Source organism: Pongo pygmaeus, chromosome 9 (assembly GCF_028885625.2).
Source record: "Pongo pygmaeus isolate AG05252 chromosome 9, NHGRI_mPonPyg2-v2.0_pri, whole genome shotgun sequence".
In the NCBI taxonomy this organism is placed as follows: Eukaryota; Metazoa; Chordata; class Mammalia; order Primates; family Hominidae; genus Pongo; species Pongo pygmaeus.
This window is the reverse complement of record NC_072382.2, coordinates 12326354-12348765: the sequence shown is the minus strand read 5'-3', so window position 1 is coordinate 12348765 and position 22412 is coordinate 12326354. Positions and strand designations below refer to the sequence as shown.

At 48.1% G+C, this 22412-nt stretch overlaps 1 pseudogene; it reads right to left on the bottom strand.

The window, feature by feature from the left end:
• Window positions 1–8467: 8467 nt before the first annotated feature.
• LOC129007283 (histone demethylase UTY-like) lies at window positions 8468–21665 on the bottom strand (annotated as a pseudogene).
• Window positions 21666–22412: the final 747 nt, after the last annotated feature.

Here is a 22412-nt window from a genome sequence, read left to right as displayed (position 1 = left end):
CTGAGGATCTGGTGTCATCCGTATAATTTTTAAAATCTCGGCCGTGCGCGGTGGCTGACTCCTGTAATCCCAGGCCGAGGCGGGTGGATCACCTGAGGTCGGGAGTTCGAGACCAGCCTGGCCAACATGGTGAAACCCCGTCTCTACTAAAAATAAAAAATTAGCTGGGTGTGGTGGCACGCACCTGTAGTCCCAGCCATTCGGGAAGCTGAGGCAGGAGAATCGCTTGAACCCGAGAGGCGGAGGTTGCAGTGAGCCGAGATCGAGATCGCGCCACTGCACTCCAGCCTAGGAGGCTGCAGTGAGCTGAGATCGTGCCACCGCACTCCAAAAAATAATAATAATAATAAATATGTATATACAATAAAAATCTCATATTTTGAAAGTCTTAAAATCCGAATTCTGAGGGAAAACAGGGGCAGCCACACAAACCATGTTGCCACCGGGTTGAACCCTGCCAGGGAGTGATGTGTCAGCCCTTTTGGGATTAGCAATAATTCCATTCCCAGACGATTTCAAGGGCAAGGCCCACGGAATCTAGAACTTGAGATGGCCCGCATGGAGAAGACCATGCGGAGCAGGCGGGGCCGGCCTTTGATCTCCACCTGCCCGGTTTTTAAAGTCCCCAGGCAGAAACCACAACCCAATAACCCTTACTGATTGCTTAGGTGCTGGCAGGTGCTTTCGCAATCTCTCTTTTTTTTTTTTTTGAGACGGAGTCTTGCTCTCTCGCCCAGGCTGAAGTGCAGTGGTGTGATCTTGGCTCACTGCAAGCTCCGCCTCCCGGGTTCGCGCCATCCTCCTGCCTCAACCTCCCGCGTAGCTGGGACTACAGGCGCCCACCACCATGCCGGGCTAATTTTTTGTATTTTTAGTAGAGATGGGGTTTCACCATTTTAGCCAGGATGGTCTCGATCTCCTGACCTCGTGATCCGCCAGCCTCGGCCTCCCAAACAGGCGTGAGCCACCGCGCCTGGCCTCACAATCTCTCAATTACTCCTCACACAACCCAGATTCCAGAGCCCGTGCCCCAACCCCTGCCCTGCAGGTGGTGGTGGGATCCCTAATTCCAGAATCCCCAGAGCCAAAAATCCAAATGATGGTGATGAGCAAAGTCCACCTATCCCCAAACACACACTCACACACACAAACTAGAAAGCCACCGTGCCCTTCATTGTCAGCCACGAAGGAAGGGCTCTGATTGTAAAAATTCCGGAGCAGGTCGGCGGACTGGCAACTCCAAAAGAGATTCCTTGCCTCGGGTGGGGCCTTGATGGGGGCTGCCCGGCTCCCTCTCCTCCCCCACTCCCTCCCTGCTGAGGCATCACATTCTCCTTCACCAGGTCATCCTAAAGCACATACCTTTGCGCTGGTGGGCCATCTGCCTGGATGAGTATTGTTTCATGACATAAGCTTCCAGAGCCATAAAAGGTTCAGAATTTTAATTGCCTATTCACAGCCAAGGGAAACATTTTCCCAGGGCCAATGCAAGGCAGGTATCTGAGGAAAAGAAGCACAATTACGGTGCAGAGAGGCTTGAGGCTGGGGACAACACTGCAGGAATCACTGTGGGTGATTCACAAGAATGTGGGCTATGCCGATCCACAGAAATGGGCATTAAATTTCAAAACAGCAGAACGCAAAGATAAACTGATTGCAACCGCAGGAAGAGCACGTATCTGTGTGATGCATGTTGACAGAAAGCAGGAAATTCAAGAAATGAAGGCACCGTTCACTGGGTTCTTTTCTGTCTGTGTGTAGTTATTCACACCAGTTACTCGTGTATTATCGCATGGGCCTGTAGACTATGGCCGGCAGGCCAAGCTCAGGCTATGGCCTATTTTTTTTTTTTTTTTTTTTTTTTGAGACGGGTTCTCACTCTGTGGCCCAGGATGGAGTGCAATGGCGCAATCTCGGCTCACTGCAACCTCCACCTCCCAGGTTTAAGTGATTCTCTTGCCTCAGCCTCCCAAGTAGCTGGGATTACAGGCGCATGCCACCACGCCTGGCTAATTTTGTATTTTTAGTAGAGACAGGTTTCTCCATGTTGGTCAGGCTGGTCTTGAACTCGCGACCTCAGGTGATCCGCCCACCTCAGCCTCCCAAAGTGTTGGGATTACAGGCACGAGCCACCGTGCCTGGCCATTTTTTTGTATTCTTAGTAGAGACGGGGTTTCACCATGTTGGTCAGGCTGGTCTCGAACCCCTGACCTCAGGTGATCCATCCGCTTCGGCTTCCCAAAGTGCTGAGATTATAGGTATGAGCCACCACGCCCAGCCTGTGGCCTATTTTTAAACAAACATTAAGCTAAGAATGATTTTTACATTTGAAGGAGGAGGAGGAGGAAGAGGAGGAGAAAAAGAAAAGGTATGCCCCCCGGTTTTATATAAATATGTAATTATACAATCAGCCATTTTCACTATGAATATGCTAAGCTCCAAAACACAGGGAGGCCATTGTATAACTATAAGCATTCCTGCCTTTGGGAGGCATTAGGCATGAGCTGTGTGAAGAAAAAACTGAAAACATAACTCATCAAGGCTGGGCACAATGGGTCATGCTTGTAATCCTGCAATTCCAGCATTTATTTATTATTTATTATTTATTTTTTATTTTTTATTTTTTTTGAGACGGAGTTTCATTGTTTGTTGCCCAGGCTGGAGTGCAGCAGCGCAATCTCAGCTCAGTGCCACCTCAGCCTCCTGGATTCAAGTGATTCTCCTGTCTCAGCCTCCCAAGTAGCTGGGATTACAGGTGTCTGCCACCACACCTGGCTAATTTTTGTATTTTTAGTAGAGACGGGGTTTCACCATGTTGGCCAGGCTGGTCTCGAACTCCTGACCTCAGATGATCCACCCGCCTCGGCCTCCCAAAGTGCTGGTAATCCCAGCATTTTGGGAGTCCAAGGCTGGCAGACGGCCTGAGTCCAGGAGTTTGAGAGCAGTATGGACAATATAGTGATACCCCTGCCTCTACAAAAAAAAAAAAAAAAAAAAAAAACCTACAAAAATTAGCTGGGTGTGGTGGCGCATGCCTGTAGTCCCAGCTGCTCAGGTGGTTGAGGTGGGAGGACTTGAGCCCAGGAGACAGAGGTTGCAGTGAGCTGACATCTCACCACCACACTCCAGCCTGGGGTGACAGAGCAAGACCTCGCCTCAGAAAAGAAAAAAAAAAAAAAACTCATCAAAGCAAAAAAAAAAAAAGATTAAAAATAACAAATGTATTTGTAGCATGATAGTAATTTTAGCATTTATACCTTTGAGGACCCCAAGGAGGAAAAGACCACTTTTTTTTTTTTTTTTTTTTTTTTTTGAGACGGAGTCTCGCTCTGACGCCCAGGCTGGAGTGCAGTGGCGCCATCTCGGCTCACTGCAAGCTCCGCCTCCCGGGTTCACGCCATTCTCCTGCCTCAGCCTCCCGAGTAGCTGGGACTACAGACGCCTGCCACCGCGCCCGGCTAATTTTTTTTGTATTTTTAGTAGAGACGGGGTTTCACCATGTTAGCCAGGATGGTCTCGATCTCCCGACCTCGTGATCCGCCCGCCTCGGCCTCCCAAAGTGCTGGGATTACAGGCGTGAGCCACCGCACCCGGCTAAGACCACATTTCTTGATCACGTTGTCAAGAAAACTCAATCTGAGTGAAAAACTTTTTGAAAGTATCTGTTACCCCTGAAACCTGCAACCAAAGGAAACTTACTCTGGAGGAAAGCTAAAGCAGAATGGTAGTTATCAAACACCGCCATCACGTTGCAAAATCCAGGGGCTTGTGTCAATGTGCCTGGACTAATTGATCAGTAGGAAAGCTGCAGTGGTATGTGAGACAGTTGAGGTTAGCCTGACAGAAATATCTGTAAATGACTCATGAGGCAGGAAGAAGAAGCAAAACCAGCCTTCATCAGCCTTATCACGATGATGTGGATAAAATTATGTCTAGTTTGCAGCTGATGCAAGCCCTGCTGTTTTCGAATGCCAAGGGATTTGTGGGCAGTAATCACCATAGGGGTGTCTGCCACTCAAAATGGCTTCAGATAGACGATAAAGAGAAGTTTTATTGATGATGATGAGGCCACACAAACAATGCATTCAGAAACATGTAATTAGGGGATGTTCCTCCCAAGCACTTTCAGAATACACCAACAGGCACATGGGGATAATGTGAGGATGAATCATCAGTAGTTAGCCACCCAACATATTTCCATGAGCAAACTAAAATTATAAAACTATAGTACATGCAAAAAAGTCTGAAAATAGGCTGGGCACGGTGGCTTATGCCTGTAATCTCAGCACTTTGGGAGGCCGAAGCAGGCGGATCACCTGAGGTCAGGAGTTCGAGACCAGCCTGACCAACATGGAGAAACCCTGTCTCTACTAAAAATACAAAATTAGCCAGGCATGGTAGCAGGTGCCTGAAATCTCAGCTACTCAGGAGGCTGAGGCAGGAGAATCGCTTAAACCTGGGAGGCAGAAGTTGCGGTGAGCCAAGATCGCACCATTGCACTCCAGCCTGGGCAAGAAGAGCAAAACTCTGTCTCGAAAGAAAAAAAAAAATCTGAAAATACATTCAACTAAGCTAGCATGGGAATTGATTGCCAGCTTGGGAACTGATAAACCGGGGGTTTGGAACTCAGATATGTTACCCCATCAAGTGAATGGATTCCCAGCTTATCACAAGAGTCTAGTTAACTCCTAAAATACCTGCAGTTATATGCCCATAGCTGTAACTGCCCAGTGGGTTCACCTTGCTCGCTGCCTAGACGGAGCCAATTTATCAAGACGGGAATTGCAGTGGAGAAGGAGTAATTCACACAGAGCCGAGTGTGTGGGAGACTGAGTTTTATTATTACTCCAAACAGTCTCCCTGAGCATTCGGGAATCGGGGTTTTTAAAGATAATTTGGCAGGTAGGGGCTTGGGAAGTGGGGAGTGCTGATTGGTCAGGTTGGAGATGGAATCATAGGGGGTGGAAGTGTGGTTTTCTTGCTGTCTTCTGTTCCTGGGTAGGATGGCAGAAATGGTTGAGCCAGATTACCAGTCTGGGTGGTGTCAGCTGATCCATCAAGTGCAGGGTCTGCAAACTATCTCAAGCACTGATCTTAGGTTTTACAATAGTGATGTTATCTGCAGGAGCAATCTGGGGAGGCTCAGACTCTTGGAGCCAGAGGCTGCATGACCGCTAAACTAAATTTCTAATCTTGTAGCTAATTTGTTAGTCTTGCAAAGGCAGACTGGTCCACAGGCAAGAACGGGGGTTTTTTTTAGGGAAATGGCTATTATCAATTTTGTTTCAGAGTCAAAACATGAACTGAATTCCTTCCCAAAGTTAGTTCAGGCCTATGCCCAGGAATGAACAAGCACAGCTTAAAGGTTAGAAGGAAGATGGAGTCGGTTAGGTCTGATCTCTTTCGCTGTCATAATTTTCTCAGTTGTAATTTTTGCAAAGGCAGTTTCACAGCCACCCTGTGTGTGTAACCACGAGGCAGACACCTACAGAGCTTCCTTTAGAGTTCCCTCTTAGGGCTGGGTGCAATGGCTCAAGCCACTGTGGGAGGCTGAGGCAGGCGGATCACCTGAGGTCAGGAGTTCGAGACCAGCCTGGCCAACATGGCGAAACCCCGTCTCTACTAGAAATACAAAAATTACCCAGGCGTGACGGCACATGCCTGTAGTCCCAGCTACAGCTGAGGCAAGAGAATCACTTGAACCCAGGAGGCAGAGGTTGCAGTGGCAGAGGTTGCAGAGGCGGACGTTGTAATGAGCCGAGGTTGCAGTGAGCCGAGATCACACCATTGCACTCCAGCCTGGGTGACAGAATGAAACTCCATCTCAAAAATAAAAATGAAAAAGAATTCCCTGTTAGGCCCCTGTCACAAAAGTAGGTACTAATCAGCCCTAGGACAGGATAGAGACTTGATCAGACGCTCCCTGGGAGCTGTGGAAGGAGGAGCAGGCCTTGGGGCACCAGGAGAGGAGAAAGGATTGCTGGGCTGGGGGATCTCCTGACCTCCTGACCTTAGGCGTCCAGTCAGTCTCTGAGTCCATCTCAACTTACATGGAATTGATCCCTTTATTTTTATTTATTTATCTATTTATTTATTTATTTATTTATTTATTTTGAGATAGGGTCTCACTCTGTCACCCAGGCTGGAGTGCAGGGTCATGATCACTGCTCACTGCAACCTCCGCCTCCCAGGCTCAAGCAATCCTCCTCCCTCAGCCTCCTGAGTAGCTGAGATGACAGGCGCACACTGCCATGCCCAGCTAATTTTTGTATTTTTTTCATAGATACGGGTTTTCGCCATGTTGGCCAGGCTGGTCTTGAACTCCTGGACTCAAATGATCTGTCCACCTCTGCCTCCCAAAGTGTTGGGATTATAGGCGTGAGCCACCGTGCCCAGCCCTTATCCCCTTCTCTTGACCCTATTGCCAATTCCAGGCCTTCACCATCTGTGACCTGGATCATTGCAAACAGCCTCTACATTAGTTTCTATGGCTGCTGTAACAACTTACCACAGACTTAATAACTTAAAAACACACAAATTTATGATCTTCTCGTTCTGAAGGCCAGACGTCTGAAATGCATTTCACTGGGCTAAAACCCAAGGTGTTGGCAGGCTGCATTCTTTCTGGAGTCTCCAGGGGAGAATCTGTCTCCTTGTTTTTTCCATTTTCTAAAGGCCACCCGCATTACTTGGCTCATGGCCCCTTCCCCATCTTCAAAGTCAGCAGCGCAGCCTCTGCAAGTCTCTCTCCAACGCTGATCTCCTCTTCTGCCTCCCACTTCCATTCATAAGGATCTCTGTGATTACACTGAGCCCATCAGATACTCCAAAACAATCTCCCCATCTCACGGTCAGCTGATGAGAAACCTTCATCCACGTGCAACCCTAATTCTCTCTTGCCAGGTAACCTAACACATCCACAGGGTCTGGGGATTAGGACGTGGAGATCCTTGAGGGGCTGTTAATCTGCCTCCTAAATAGTCTCTAAGATTTTAGTCTCACTTCCTTCCCATGATTGCCAAAAATCAAACAGGAAGTTCATGCTTTTGCTTAAAATCCTTCCCTCTTCCCGGTCCCCTGTCGGATAAAGTCCAAACCCCTCACCCATCATCAAAGGCTCTTGGAGATGGTGGCCCTGCTTTCCACTCTGGCCTCAAATCCTGCTGCTTCCCACCTACCCTTGACTTTGAGGGTGCAGCAGTGGATGATGCTCGGAAATAAAACTGCCCTCTGAGTAAGGCTTGTCAATTCACGTCAAGGCACAGATGTTCACATTTGAAACAGGCAACAAATCCATGCCATTCACACTTCCATACTTTTGCAGAAACAGTTCCCACTGACTGAAATGCTTTCCCTTCCCAAAGTCACTGGAAGAACCAAACTCCATCCTTCATGACTCACTTGGGACATGCTTATACTAAAAATTGTTTCATTATTTATCTAAAATGCACACTTAACGGGCATCCTGTATTTCATTTGCTAAGTCTGGCCCACTTCAGATTCTTTCAAGACTTAATCTGTGGGCTCCTTCTCCCTGTTCTCCCTACCCAGCACTTTGTGCCCTGAGGTTCAGGGGCTCTCTCTGCTGCTGAGCTTCCACGCCCCTAATCTGGGGCATGTATTTACAGCGGGATAAATCATGTATTTATCTTACTGTAGCATGTTTGCTTGTAACTGTTGCCTTCTCTGGAATGTGAGTCCTATGAAGGCATGATTCACATTTTAGTTATCTTGCCACTCATTGTAGAAAAATTAGAAAACCCAAGAAAGCAAAAGGAAAATAAATCATTCGAATGTACATCTGCATCAAGTTCTCGATCACAGCAGCAGGATTCTACTTTTGACCCTCTAGAAACCAAGATGGAAGCCAAGACACTAAATTAAGTATATTACGGGACTTGAGATCTTTTTTTTTTTTTTTTTTTTTTTTTGAGACGGAGTCTCACTCTGTCGCCAGGCTGGAGTGCAGAGGTGCCATCCTGGCTCACTGCAATCTCCACCTCCCAGTTCAAGTGATTCTCCTGCCTCAGCCTCCCGAGTAGCAGGGACTACAGGCGCATGCATGCCACCACGCCCAGCTAATTTTTGTATTTTTAGTAGAGACAGGGTTTCACCATGTTGGCCAAGATGGTCTCGATCTCTTGACCTCGTGATCCGCCCGCCTCGGCCTCCCGACCTTTTTATTCCATCTCTCTGCTTCCAGGAGGACCACATCAATAACCAAGTGGACCCTGAGACATGACCCTGGACCCCCAAGAAGATCTCCCATTACTCTCCGGCTGACCCATTTGAGGAATTCATATGTTCTGTGGGCAGGAAGTTCTAACCAAACTGCAAAAAAAGTTTGAAGTTCATTGTATTCTGTTGTTCCCTGCTTTTCTGTTTCTAGATAAAGATGAGATTAGTTGGCCAGGCACGGTGGCTCACCCCTGTAATCCCAGCACTTTGGGAGACTGAGGCAGCTGGCTCACCTGAGGTCAGGAGTTTGAGACCCACCTGACCAACATGGAGAAACCCCATCTCTACTAAAAATACAAAAATTAGCTGGGCGTGGTGGCGGGTGTCTGTAATCCCAGCTACTTGGGAGGCTGAGGCAGAAGAATCGCTTGAACCCAGGAGGCAGAGGTTGCAGGGAGCCGAGATCACGCCATTGCACTCCAGCCTGGGCAACAAGAGCAAAATTCTGTCTCAAAAAAAAAGAAAAAAAAAAAAGATGAGATTGGTTTATGAAACTGGATTCCTCTTAAACCGCAAATCCATCTGAATGGTATTCATTTCATGCTTGATAAATTTCAAGACCTGATTATTTTGCAATATCAATGTTGATAAAAGTTAAATATTAACCAGATAATCAAAAGTTATCCTTTAACATCTGCTACCATAGAATAAGAATTTCATACTGACCCCCAGTGACAGGAAACTTTGAAAAGGCGTGTGCCTGAAGAAATGTATCGATTGGCGTGTTAAAAAATACATTTATTGGCCGGGCAAGGTGGTTCATCCCCGTAATCCCTGCACTTTGGGAGGCCGAGGCAGGTGGATCACTTGAGGTCAGGAGTTTGAGACCAGCCTGGCCAATGTGGTGAAATCCCGTCTGTACTAAAAAAAAAAAAAAATACAAAAATTAGCCAGGCGTCGTGGCAGGCACCTGTAATCCCAGCTACTGAGGCTGAGGCATGAGAATCACTTGAACTCAGGAGGTGGAGGTTATAGTGAACTGAGATCATACTACTGCACTCCAGACTGGGTGACAGAGTGAGACACTGTCTCAAAAAAAAAAAGATTACATTTATCCTTTTTTAGATAAAGAGGAAAGAGAAAGGGGAGGGGGAGCAAGGGATGTAAGAGGGAGAAAGAAAAGAAAAAAAGGAGAGAATGCGCGGGGGTTCTCAGTCATGTGGAGGCAGCAGTCATGCGCTGACTCTGAAAACTGAAAAAAAAAAAAAAAAAAAAAAAATAGTGACAGCAAGCTCCTGCCTGTGGCCAACTCTCCCAGGGATTCTTACAACGCCAGGGAAGGGAACAGAGAAAACCTCAAAGGCTGACACAAGAACAGATGCTTGATAAATGTTTATTGGATAAATGAGCGAAGGATAATCACCTGAGCACCACAGTTGCCAAAGCCCCCTCTAGTCCCAAACCTAAGCCCACACTCTGTCCCCTTGCAAGTAAAGAAATGCACCAAGCAGGGCTTATTCGGCAGCCCTCGGTCTGGCCTGTCTGGAGCTATAAACGTGCATGCTCCGAAAAGCCGCCTCATGGAAGGTATTCCTTTAACTGCAGGTGTTTGTTGCCCTTGGCACAGCAATATGTAATTTCCCATTTTTAGAACAATGCTCCAAAGAACGGTCACAAAAACAGCCTTAAGAGGGGGTGGTTTTCTTCCTGGCCGCTTCTACAGCCCTGTAAAACAACAACAAAGAGATTTATATTCAACACACTATTTGCATCTCTCCATAAAATCAGAAGACGGTTCGTTAACTTTGCACCAACTGAAAGAAGGTCCCCCCACTCCTTGCTAGGGCATCTAAACAAATGCTTGCCTCTGGAAGGGATAGATTTGGAAAGGATCCTGCTGTTGGGTCTCTTTTGGTCTTGCCACGCCTCCCTCTATGTGGTTTCTGTGCGGCAAGGGTGGAAAGGAAGCTTGCATAACGCCCGAGTCTGTCCTTTTGGTGCCCCCCATACAAGCCTGAGACCAGAAGAGGACAGTGTGTTCCCAAGAACATTCAAATAACAGAGAAAGGTAGGAACCATGAAAACAGCTGCCACCTCCAGCCTCAGCCATTAAGAAATCCCTTTCATTATCATCTCCAAACTGACTTTTTCTCTTGCCTTTCCTCTTCATGAACCCTTTCTGCTTCATGAACCCGAGCAATTGGCTTCGAGACTTCATAGCCCTTCACCTTCCCTCCCTGTTGTCTCCCAGAGCCTACCTACATCTTCTGTCCCAGCCCAGTGCCTCCTCCCTGAGTCACACCCAACTCATCCCCATTGGACTCCCATAAATGTGCAGGTTGTCCTCTCATGGGCCTCCTGGCCTGGTCTCTCTCACCTCCCACATGGGCCTGCATGCCTCTGGCTTCATCTTACACCTCCTGCGCTCAAGAAAGCTCAGCAACTCCTTTTCCAACAGAAACAAATCCAGCTTTCGGGCCAGGCGCAGTGGCTCATACCTGTAATCCCAGCACTTTGGGAGGCCAAGGCAGGCAGACCTCCTAAGGTCAGGAGTTCGAGACCAGGCTGACCAACATGGTGAAACCCTGCCTCTACTAAAAAAATACAAAAATTAACCGGGAGTGGTGGTGCACACCTGTAATCCCAGCTACTCAGGGAGCTAAGGCGAAGAATCACTTGAATCCGGGAGGCAGAGGTTGCACAGTGATCCAAGATCCTGCCACTGCACTTCAGCCTTGGCAACATGGCAAGACCCTGTCTCAAAAAAAAAAAAATGTCAGCTTTCTTAATGCGACCTCATCTGGAACCAGGCCTCCTTTCCTACTTTATCTTCTACTAGTCCCTACACAAGTTTCAAGCACCAACCAAAATCACCTGCTCACCCTTCCCAAACTTCACCTTGGCTCCCAAAAACTACCTCCTGCCCTCCCCCTAATTGAGAATGACCTTTCTGGTCTTCTCTCTGTGACTAAATCCTACCCATTTTTGAAGACTCAGCCAAATAATACCTCCAACTGACCACTCTAGTTCAAAATGCCCCCCTTTCCTTGCTGAAGCGCTGCAATTCTGCCCCATTTATTCACTATATGTTACACTTTGTGAAGAAACCATTCACATAACTTCTTTCTTCCAAAGGTGTGTTGAATTATTTAGAGGGCAAAGGTGCTAAGCCTCTTTAACAGGCTTGGAAGGAATCGGGCACCAGGAAATTGAAAGCTTTATTTATTTATTTATTTATTTATTTAAGAGATGGGATCTTACTGTATTGCTCAGGCTGGTCTTGAACTCCTGGACTCAAGCAATCCTCCTGCCTTGACCTCCCAAAGTGCTGGGATTGCAGGCTGGCCGCACCCGGCCAGTTTTGACATTTCTACACTACCTTTTATTGCACACTTGCTATGAACCTGTCGTGGAGCTGAGCACTTCTTACGTATGACCGCATTTAACTCTCACAGTGAGACTAGAAGGGAAGTACCACTGTCACTTTTCACAGACCAGGAAACAAAGGCTTTGAGAAGTTAAATAACTACCCAAAAGCTTCACTGTTTAAAAGAAGCAGAGCTGGAATTCAAGCCTGGCTCACAATATTGACAGCTCTAGCCCATCCCCTTTCATTCTCAGCGAATTCACAACACAGAACAGTTAGGATGAACAGGGTGGGGAGGAAGCTGCAGGCTCTTTTCCTGATTGGAACAAATTCATGGAAAGGGTTCATAAAGGGGCTGGGCTTCCCAATTCATGTTTTTGTTTTGAAGAAGGTGGGGGAACTTGGGGTTCACACAATGAAGTTCTCTTTAAAGAATGGTGTCTGCAACATCTGATGCTCCGGGGGAGTAGCAGGCAACACAGAGAGCTTTGATGCTGTACCAAGATTCACTCTCAACATCCCAAGCCAAGTGGCAACAGTGCAGAATATGGCATTCAAGTCTAACTCCCACACTTACCAGCTGTGATACTCAGACAAGCTATTGTCCCTCTCTAAGTCTCAGTTTCCTCCTCTCTAACAAGAAAAGAATATCATTTTGACAGGTGGTTTAGATAGATTAAGGCAAATAATCTCTATAAAGCATCCAGGCACATACTGGGTGCTCCATAAATTATTATTGTTATTACTTCTCTTGGACATGAGAATCTGCATTTCTCTTCATTTTTAAAAAATAGAAGTATAGGCCGGGCGCAGTGGCTCAGGCCTGTAATCCCAGCACTTTGGGAGGCCGAGGTGGGCAGATCACGAGGTCAGGAGATTGAGACCATCCTGGCTAACAAGATGAAACCCCGTCTCTACCAAAAATACAAAAAAAATTAGCCGGGCATGGTGGCGGGCACCTGTAGTCCCAGCTACTCGGGAAACTGAGGCAGGAGAATGGCGTGAACCCAGGAAGTGGAGCTTGCAGTGAGCCGAGATCACGCCACTGCACTCCAGCCTGGGTGACAGAGCGAGACTTCGTCTCCAAAAAAAAAAAAGAAGTATAACATACATTCATCAGAGTACATAAAGTACACAATGGACAGCTTGATAATCATTTTCATAAATAGGCATTTCTATAACCACCACTCCGGGCCACATAAGGAATATTTCCAGCACCCCAAAACGTTCCCTCATGCACCCTCCCAATCCATATCCCCTCCAGACAGAACCATGATTTGACTCATCATAGATCAGTTTTGCCTCTTTTTGAACTATATATTAATGGAATCAGAGCATATAATCTTTTCATCATTGCATAGTAGTCTTATATGAATAGACCACAAATTTATTTCTCCAATCTTCTGTTGATGGGAATTTGGGGTGTTTCAGGTTTGGAGAAACTCCTTTGAACATTCTTGTACCTACATTATTGTCAGCATAGGCACTCAAACCCCTTAGTTTTGTTTTGTTTTGTTTTGAGACGGAGTCTCACTCTGTCTGCCAGGCTGGAGTGCAATGGTGCAATCTCAGCTCACTGCAACATCCGCCTCCTGGGTTCAAGTGATTCTCCTGCCTCAGCCTCCTGAGTATCTAGGATTACAGGCACTCATCACCACACTCAGCTAATTTTTTTGTATTTTTAGTAGAGACAGGGTTTCACCATGTTGGCCATGCTGGTCTCGAACTCCTGACCTCAGGTTATCCACCCACCTTGGCCTCCCAAAGTTCTGGGATTACAGGTGTGAACCACCATGCCCAGCCCAAATCCCTTACCCAAATACTTAGGAGTAGAATTTCTGGGTTGTAGAGCAGGCATATCTATAGCTTTAATATAATCTGCCAAACAATGTTCCCAGTGGCTGTACCTCTTCCACACTCCCCACAGCAATACGCAATAGTTCTAGTTGTTCCATATTCTCAGCAACACTTGGTATTGTCAGTCTTTTCATTTTTGCTATTATGGTGGGTGTGTAGTAGTATCTTTTTGTGGGAGTTTTGTGTGTGTATGTTGTTCTTTTTTTTTCTTTTGCATTCTGTCACCAAGGCCAGAGTGCAGTGGCATGATCATAGCTCACTGCAGCCTCAAACTCCTAGGCTCAAATGATCCTCCTGCCTCAGCCTCCCAAGTAACTGGGACTACAGGCTTGTGCCACCAGGCTCAGCTAATCTCCCAGCGAATTTGCATTTTCTGATGAATAATGATGTTGAGCACCTTTTCACAGTGTATTTGGCCATCTGGATATCCTCTTTTGTTAGTTCCTGGTCAAGTCTTTTTCTCTCTCTCTTTTTTTTTTTTTTTTTTTTTCTGAGACTGAGTCTTGTTCTGTCTCCCAGGCTGGAGTGCAGTGGTGTGATCTCGGCTCACTGCAACCTCTGCCTCCCGGGTTCAAGCAATTCTCCTGCCTCAGACTCCCGAGTAGCTGGGATTACAGGTGCCCACCACCACGCCCAGCTAATTTTTGTATTTTTAGTAGATACAGGGTTTCACCATGTTTGTCAGGCTGGTCTCGAACTCCTGACAGGTGATCCACCTGCCTCGGCCTCCCAAAGTGCTGAGATTATGGGCATGAGCCATTGCAACTGGCCTCTTTTTCTCATTTTTTTAATTGGGTCATTTTTAGTTTTCTTATTGATCTGCAGTACTTCAAATATTCTAGAAATGAATACTTTATCAGATATATGTATTGCAGATATATATCTTCTCCAGGTCTGAGGCTTGCCTTTTCATTTTTTTAATGGTGCCCTTGGATGAAGAGAGGATTTAATTTTGATAAAGTCCAATTCATCGATTTTTCTTCTGTGGTTAGTGCTGTTTGCATTCTGTTTTAGAAATGTTTGCCTATCCCTAAGGCCAGGAAGACCTTCTCTGTTCTCTGCCCGTTTTAGTCTTGCTTTATGTGGTATCTTCCTCTGGCGTGGAGACAACTGATTTGTTGTTATTTCAATGAGGAGCAAAGGTCTCATAGAAAAACTAATCATGACCGGCTCACATGACAATGCTCATATGATAATGGCTTCCTGGGCCTTTGGACTATGCAGCCTGCCATCCTAAGGTTGCTGTGTGGCATCAACAGGTACCACTGCTGACCTGGCTGCATTGCTGAAATCCCATAAGAGCGGCCCCTAACAGAGGTGGCATCTTCCAAAGTCAACCACGAAAGAGAGGGGAGGACACCCATCCCTCCCAGTTTCCCTGTTTTTTGTTTTTTGTTTTTTTTGAGACGGAGTTTCGCTCTGTCACCCAGGCTGGAGTGCAATGGCTGATCTCCTCTCACTGCAAGCTCCACCTCCCGGGTTCACGCCATTCTCCTGCCTCAGCCTCCCGAGTAGCTGGGATTACAAGCGCCCGCCACCACGCCTGGGTAATATTTTTTCGTATTTTTAGTAGAGACGGGGTTTCATCGTTTTAGGCAGGATGGTCTCGAACTCCTGACCTTGTGATCTGCCCACCTTGGCCTCCCAAAGTGCTGGGATGACAGGCATGAGCCACCGCACCTGGCCAGTTTCCCTATTTTTCTCATCTGTAAAGTGAATGCTGGTTAGTACTCTAAGGCTGCTAGCACCTTAAACTCGACCCAGCCCAGCTATGACCACTTTGCAAACACATCCTTCCTATCCTGGCAACTTTGTCCAATCTCCTTCATAAACCCTTTTCCTATGCATTTTGTTTTATCCCTAAATGATCCTTTTCATTATCATTTGAAGTGCATTTGTGCATCTGTCTTTCTTTTTGGTTTGTTTTGGATTTTTGTGTGATTTTTTTTTTTTTTGAGATGGAGTCTCACTCTAGCGTCCAGGCTGGAGTATAGCGGCATGATCTCAGCTCACTGCAACCTCTGCCTCCCGGGTTCAAGTGATTTTCCTGCCTCAGCCTCCCGAGTAGCTGGGACTATAGGCACCCACCACCACACCCGACTAATTTTTGTATTTTTAGTAGAGATGAGGTTTTGCCATGTTAGCCAGGCTGGTCTCGATCTCCTGACCTCAAGTGATCCGCCTGCCTCCGCCTCCCAAAGTGCTAGGATTATAGGCGTGAGCCATTGTGCCCGGCCACATTTGTCTTTTAAGTCTCTCCTCTCTTCCGTCTTTCCTTCCCTAAAACAGGGTTTCTCCACCTTGGCACTATTCACATTTTGGACTGGACAGTTCCTTGCCACAGGGCCATCCTGCGTGTGGCCTGATGCACAGCTATTGCGATTTCTCTTCTTCTTCCCACCTCTCCACTCACTGCCAATCAAGGGCCCTGAGGGAAAAGTGAGGGGGTGGCCGGGAGGTAGCATCGTGGCTTTCTCAAGCTCACAGGGGCCTTAGATATGATCTAGTGCAACCCCCTCATTTTACGATGAGGAAACGATGCTGAGAGGGGGAGGGAGAGGTTGTGTCAGAGCCGAAAATGTTGGGGAACAAGTGCCAGGCCAAACAGGAAGTCAAAATTCCAGGGCTTGAGGCAGAGTTTCCAGTCCCACCAAGGAACCTGGGATTGCTTCCCACAGCTCCTTCCTCCCTCCCAGCCACGAGCCCCATTCCAGAAACAACCCGTGGCTGGCCAGAGGGAATGGCAGACACAGATCCCACAAGCCCCCAGGAGTGCACACCAGTGTCCATCCCTAGGAGCCCGTTTCTGAGCCTCTAGTGGACAGAGATGGACACCGATTGCAGTGGGGATATTTCATGATGATGCCTGTCATAATCACGTATAACCTTATAATCAGGAGGGAAATGATGCTCATGCTGCCTGGCCACACCTGATTAAATGGAGAAGTCAGGGAGCAACAGAGATCTGCAGAGAGCCAGAGGGAGCCTGGCAGTGTCCATCCCAGCCCCGTCTCCACAAAGGCAGATCCCCAGGACAGTTGAGGGCCCTCAGGCAAAATCTCCCAAGTTATAGTGGGGGTTCACATCTGCTAAGTGCTTAGTATGTGCCAGACACTATTTCTAAACACTTTGTAAATACTATAGGGTAGCTGGGCACAGTGGCTCATGCCTGAAATCCCAGCACTTTGGGAGGTGAAGACAGGTGGATCTCTTGAGCCCAGGAGTTCAAGACTAGCCTGGACAACACAGAGATATCCCGTCTGTATAATTTTTTTTTTTAGACAAGAGTTTCACTCTGTTGCCCAGGCTGGAGTGCAGTGGCATCATCTCAGCTCATGCAACCTCCGCCTCCTGAGTTCAAGCAATTCTCCTGCCTCAGCCTCCTGAGTAGCTGGGATTACAAGTGTGTGCCACCACGCCCGGCTAATTTTTGTATTTTTAGTAAAGATGAGGGTTCATCATGTTGGCCAGGCTAGTCTCGAACTCCTGACCTCAAGTGATCTGCCCACCTCGGCCTCCCAAAGTGCTGGGATTACAGGTGTGAGCCACCACATCCGGCCTCTACAAAAAATTTTTAAAATTAGCCTGGCATGGTGCCGTGTACACCTGTGATCCCAGCTACTCAGGAGGCTGAGGCAGGAGGATCACTTGAGCCCAGGAGGTAGAGGTTGCAGTGACCTGTGATGGAGCCACTGCCCTCCAGCCTACGTGACAGAGTCAGAACGTGTCTGAAAAATAAATATTTTATTTTATATTTTATATTATTTTATTTTTGTTTGAGATGGTGTCTCACTCTGCCACCCAGGCTGGAGTGCAGTGGCACGATCTTGGCTCACTGCAACCTAAACCTCCTGGGTTCAGGCAATTCTCCTGCCTTAGCCTCCCAAGTAGCTGGGATTACAAGAGCATGCCACGATGCGCAGCTCATTTTTGTATTTTCAGTAGAGATGGGGTTTCACCATGTTGGCCAGGCTGGTTTCAAATTCCCGACCTCAAGTAATCCACCCACCTTAGCCTCCCAAAATGCTGGGATTACAGGCATGTGCCACCAAGCCTAGACTCAAAAATAAATAAATACATAAATAAATAAATCCTCCAGGAGCTCAGTTCACCCTCCCCGAGCCCTCTGAAGCAGCCACTGTCGTCCTGCCCTGTTAGAGATGCTGATATGGAGCCAGCAAGCCCTTGGTCAGGCAGCAGGGGTGTCACTCCCAGCATCTTTGGTGGGTCACAAGTCGACGCAAATCACCCTACTCCTTGACAACATCAAGCTCCCCCACAACATCTCCATCAGACACGCATGGAGCCCCCATCATAGAGAAAGATTTGTACACCGAGATCTTATACAAAGCAATAGTTGGTGTTCAAGATTATATCAAAGGGACAGAATGAGTGCTTTTAGCAGTTCCGTCTGTACTTATTTAAATGTCTGTCAGCAAAATGCTGGGTTTCATTTACAGTAGTGACATAAAAGTTTCTATTTAATTAAATGATGAAGGTTTTCAAACTAAATCTCTTTAGGGCCGGGCACGATAGCTCACATCTGTAATCCAAGCACTTTGTGGGAGGCTGAAGCAGGCAGATTGCTTGAGCCCAGGAGTTCAAGACCAGCTTGGGCAGCATGGCAAAATCCTATCTCTACGAAAAATACAAAAATTAGCCAGGCGTGGTGGTATGTGCCTGTAGTCCCAGCTACTTAGGAGGCTGAGATAGGAGGATCACCTGAGACTGGGAAGTTGAGGCTATGGTGAGCCGTGATTGTGCCACTGCACTCCAGCCTGGGTGACAGAGTGAGATCCTATCTTAAAAATAAATAATCAATAAATCTATTTAGATAAAAATATTTACCCAGGAGCAGTGGCTCACACCTGTAATCCCAGCACTTTGAGAGGCCAAGGCAGGCGGATCACCTGAGGTCAGGAGTTCCAGACCAGCCTGGCCAACATGGTTAAACCCATCTGTACTAAAAATACAAAATTAACCAGGTGTGGTGGCACACACCTGTAGTCCCAGCTACTTGGGAGGCTGAGACAGGAGAATCGCTTGACCCAGGAGGCAGAGGTTGCAGTAAGCCGAGATCGTGCCACTGCACTCCAGCCTGGGCAAGACAGACCAAGACTCCATCTCAAAAAAAAAAAAAAAAGGAAAATATTAAACAAATCATAGTCAGAATGGCATGTGGATGAGGATGCACCTGGGTGACCTAAGCCTGGGAGACCTGGCTCGAGTCTTGCATATCTTTCTTTTTTGTTTTTTGAGACAGTCTCGCTCTGTCGCCCAGGCTGGAGTGCGGTGGCGCGATCTTGGCTCACTGCAACCTCCACCTCCCAGATTGCAGCGATTCTCCTGCCTCAGCCTCCCAAGTAGCTGGGACTACAGGCACATGCCAACACTCCACTCCCGGCTAATTTTTGTATTTTTTAGTAGTGATGGGGTTTCACCATATTGGCCAGGCTTGTCTCAAACTCCTGGTCTCATGATCCACGTGCCTCGGCCTCCCAAAGTGCTGGGATTACAGGCGTGAGCCACCGCATCCGGCCCTTTTTTTTTTTTTTTTTTTTTGAGACAGAGTTTCGCTCTTGTTGCCCAGGCTGGAGTGCAATGGTGCGATCTCAGCTCACCGCAACCTCCGCCTCCAGGGTTCAAGCGATTCTCCTGCCTCAGCCTCCTGAGTAGCTAGGATTACAGGCATGCACCACCACGCCCAGCTAATTTTGTATTTTTAGTAGAGATGGGGTTTCTCCATGTTGGTCAGGCTGGTCTCGAACTCCCAACCTCAGGTGATCTGCCCACCTCGGCCTCCCCAAGTGCTGGGATTACAGGCTTGAGCCACCGCGCCCGGCTGGGTCTTGCTCATCTTGAAGACAGCTGACCCTGCCAGGGCCTCTTGGGGCTGTGCAGCCCCTCGCTCACCCTCTCAGCTGCCACTCCCATAGCATCTTCCTCGATACAGCCCCATAGACTTAAAGTCATCATCAAATGCCCCTTAGCCTCCTCTCTCAGCCCTTTATGCATGTGGGTTTCTCACGTTGGGTTCATTCTGCTTCTGGTGGTGAAAGAGGAACCCAGAAAGGCTGATAAATTACTGAAATCTACAAATAGAAGGCCAAGTACGAAGACAGCAAGGAATGAGGAAACCCCACCCCATTCCTTGGACTCAGTCCTGGGCCTCCTGCCCCTGCACAGCCTTATGAGGCACCAGCGGTAGAAATATCAGCCCAGGGTCCTCTGCTGAGAGTCGTCTCAGTCATGGTCTGTGAACGGGAGCTGCCAGGGCAGCACTCGAGGCCAACACCGTCCCTCTCCAACGCACGATGGGCACTCCGGGGAGTGTGGTGCACAGAGCGGACTCTTGGCTCCAGATGTGGATCCTACAGAGAGTTCTGGGGTTCAGTGCCCCCTCCACTCACCCGGCCTCATAAGAACCCTGGCGATAACACAAAAGGCGTTCTTCTTTGGCAGATAGGGACATTTTAAAGATAATACTCATAAGTGAGCCTGGGGGGACTTGTTCTCTGGGCTGGGAATCAAACCAGCCACCAAAACCCACTGTCGGAGGAGCTTCTCAGAGGCCAGAATCAAACACCACCGGCCCTGTGAGTGCCCAGCCTCTGCCACAGCTGGGTGGGTACCCAGCCAAGGAAGCCTGTGCCTCATCATTCAGGGCATTGCTCTCCCTTAGAAGAGGATCTCGAAAGCAGAAGGAAATTAGAAACAACCGCACAATGAATACCAGATTCTGCTTTCTCTCTGCTCTGGCTGCCAGGAGATCAGGCAGGGCTGGCTGACAGTGTGCCCCGCCCGGCAGCTGCTCGCCCTCCAGGATGTCCGCGCCGTGGGGAAGCGCGGGTCCCGTTGGCCTTCTAGCTCTCTATTTATTTCCACAGTGTCGGTTTTCTTTCTCCTGCTAGATGTGGATTCCTTGAGGGCAGAGTCACATCTGACGCCCCTTTCCCATGGGGCACAGCACGCATGCGCGATGGGCACTTCGGGTGCGTCAGCTGATTACCTGATTTCATCTGGGCAGATGTGGTGGCACAAGGGCAGTGACCCTGTGCCAGACACTTTCCTAAACAGGAAACTTTCCTAAACAGGCACAAGCTCACTGAATCCCGGAGTCTTCCCATGAGGGAGAAACAATCTTTAATCTCATTTTAGAGATGATGAAGTGAAGTCCAGGCAGCCCAGCCAAGGGGCAGGACCGATGTGATGGAAGCAGCTTTCTGTTCCTCGCCCATTACCAACACTACCTCCTCCAACAACACAGGAGACGTGCATGGAGCCCTCCTTCGGTCACAGTCCTACCCCACGTGCTAGATAAATAAAGAGGGTGGCCTAAAAGCAAATATGGCTCCTTCCGAACTCTCACCCTGCCAGACAGCGATGATAGGGATATTACATGCTCATGCCACCTGGCCACACCTGACCCAGTGGAGAAGTCAGGGAGCAACAGAGATCTGCATTAAGGACCTACCAAGAAGGAGACATACAGAGCTAGTGTCAATCAAACCAACCAAGCTTCTGAACATTCCCGCTAAGAACTTCTTTAGAATGCACTATTTTTTTTTTTCTGTTGGGGCTATTATTCATTTTAACCTAATGTTATGTTTTAAGCCTCCTACGTAAGTACACACCAGCTTTAAATGTTGTGGAATACTGAGCTCATATATCTAGTCAAACTTCTGTTTGCTTTTTGCTGCATCCATAGCTACGATCTGAATAAATAAAGGGGAAAGGTTTGGCTCCCAACCCTACTCCCTGGGCCCCATGCCATCATTCCCCAAAACAAAGGAGGAAAGATGCCAGAAGTGAGAGACCAGGGGTAATGGTGAAGAAAAACAACATCCTGGCCAGGCACAGTGGCTCAGGCCTGTAATCCCAGTACTTTGGGAGGCTGAATGGGGAGGATCACTTGAGCACGGAAGGTCGAGGCTATAGTGACCCACGATTGTACCGCTGCACTCCAGCCTGGGTGACAGAGCAAGACCCTGTCTCAAAAAAACAAAAAACAATCTGGGCGCAGTGGCTCATGCCTATAATTCCAGCACTTTGGGAGGCCGAGGCAGGCAGATCACCTGAGGTTAGGAGTTCCAGACCAACCTGGCCAACATAGCGAAATCCTGTCTCTACTAAAAATACAAAGTTAGCTGGGCGTGGTAGTGTGCGCCTGTAGTCCCAACTACTCAGGAGGCTGAGGCAGGAGAATCGCTTGAACCCAGGAGGCAGAGGTTGCAAGATCACGCCACTGCACTCCAGCCTGGGCAACAGAGCGAGACACCGTCTCAAAACAAACAAACAAGCAAACCAAAACAAAAATATCATCCTATTCTGGGTGGTACACAGCAGGGGCAGGCTCCCCAGGGAGGGATGGAGGACGGGCAGGAAGGCATTTCATTAATTTCCTACAAGGAGTCAGCACATTTTATAACTATGGGCAGGGAAGGGAGAAGAAGAGCTGCCAACCCACCCCTCTGCAGATGAGGTCACAGGCTCGGAGGGCGCCAAAGAAGCCCAGCTTGTAAGTGCTTGACCAGGACCTAAACCTGGAACCTGAAACTCAAGTCCTCTCTTCCCAGCTCAGGGCTCTCCCCCTCCACCTGGCTCCTCACCTGACTCCGCAGGATCTGGTGGCTCTGTGCTGTTTGTTAAGTGACCTGCACCCTCTGGATTGCATCCCATAATAGCCACACCCATGACTATATACTGGGTGGTTCCATTCATCCAAACAAGAAAACCCAAGGAGTAAGCTTTGTCCTGGGACTTCCCAGGGCACAACCACGCAGATGTGGACTGGGGTTTTCTAAACAGTCTATTATATCAGATTATTAAAACAAAGATGCAGGAGAAGTGAAGGTCATGAATTCAATCACTAAATAAGCCAACTGTCACACAAAGGAAAGTGAGGGGGATCCGTCCTGGCCGGGCATCTTCAAGTTTCGTCATCCACCCTCCTGCCCTCCTGTCTCAAAAGGCACCAGAGTCTTCTCAGAAAAGCCTTCCTGCTTGATCC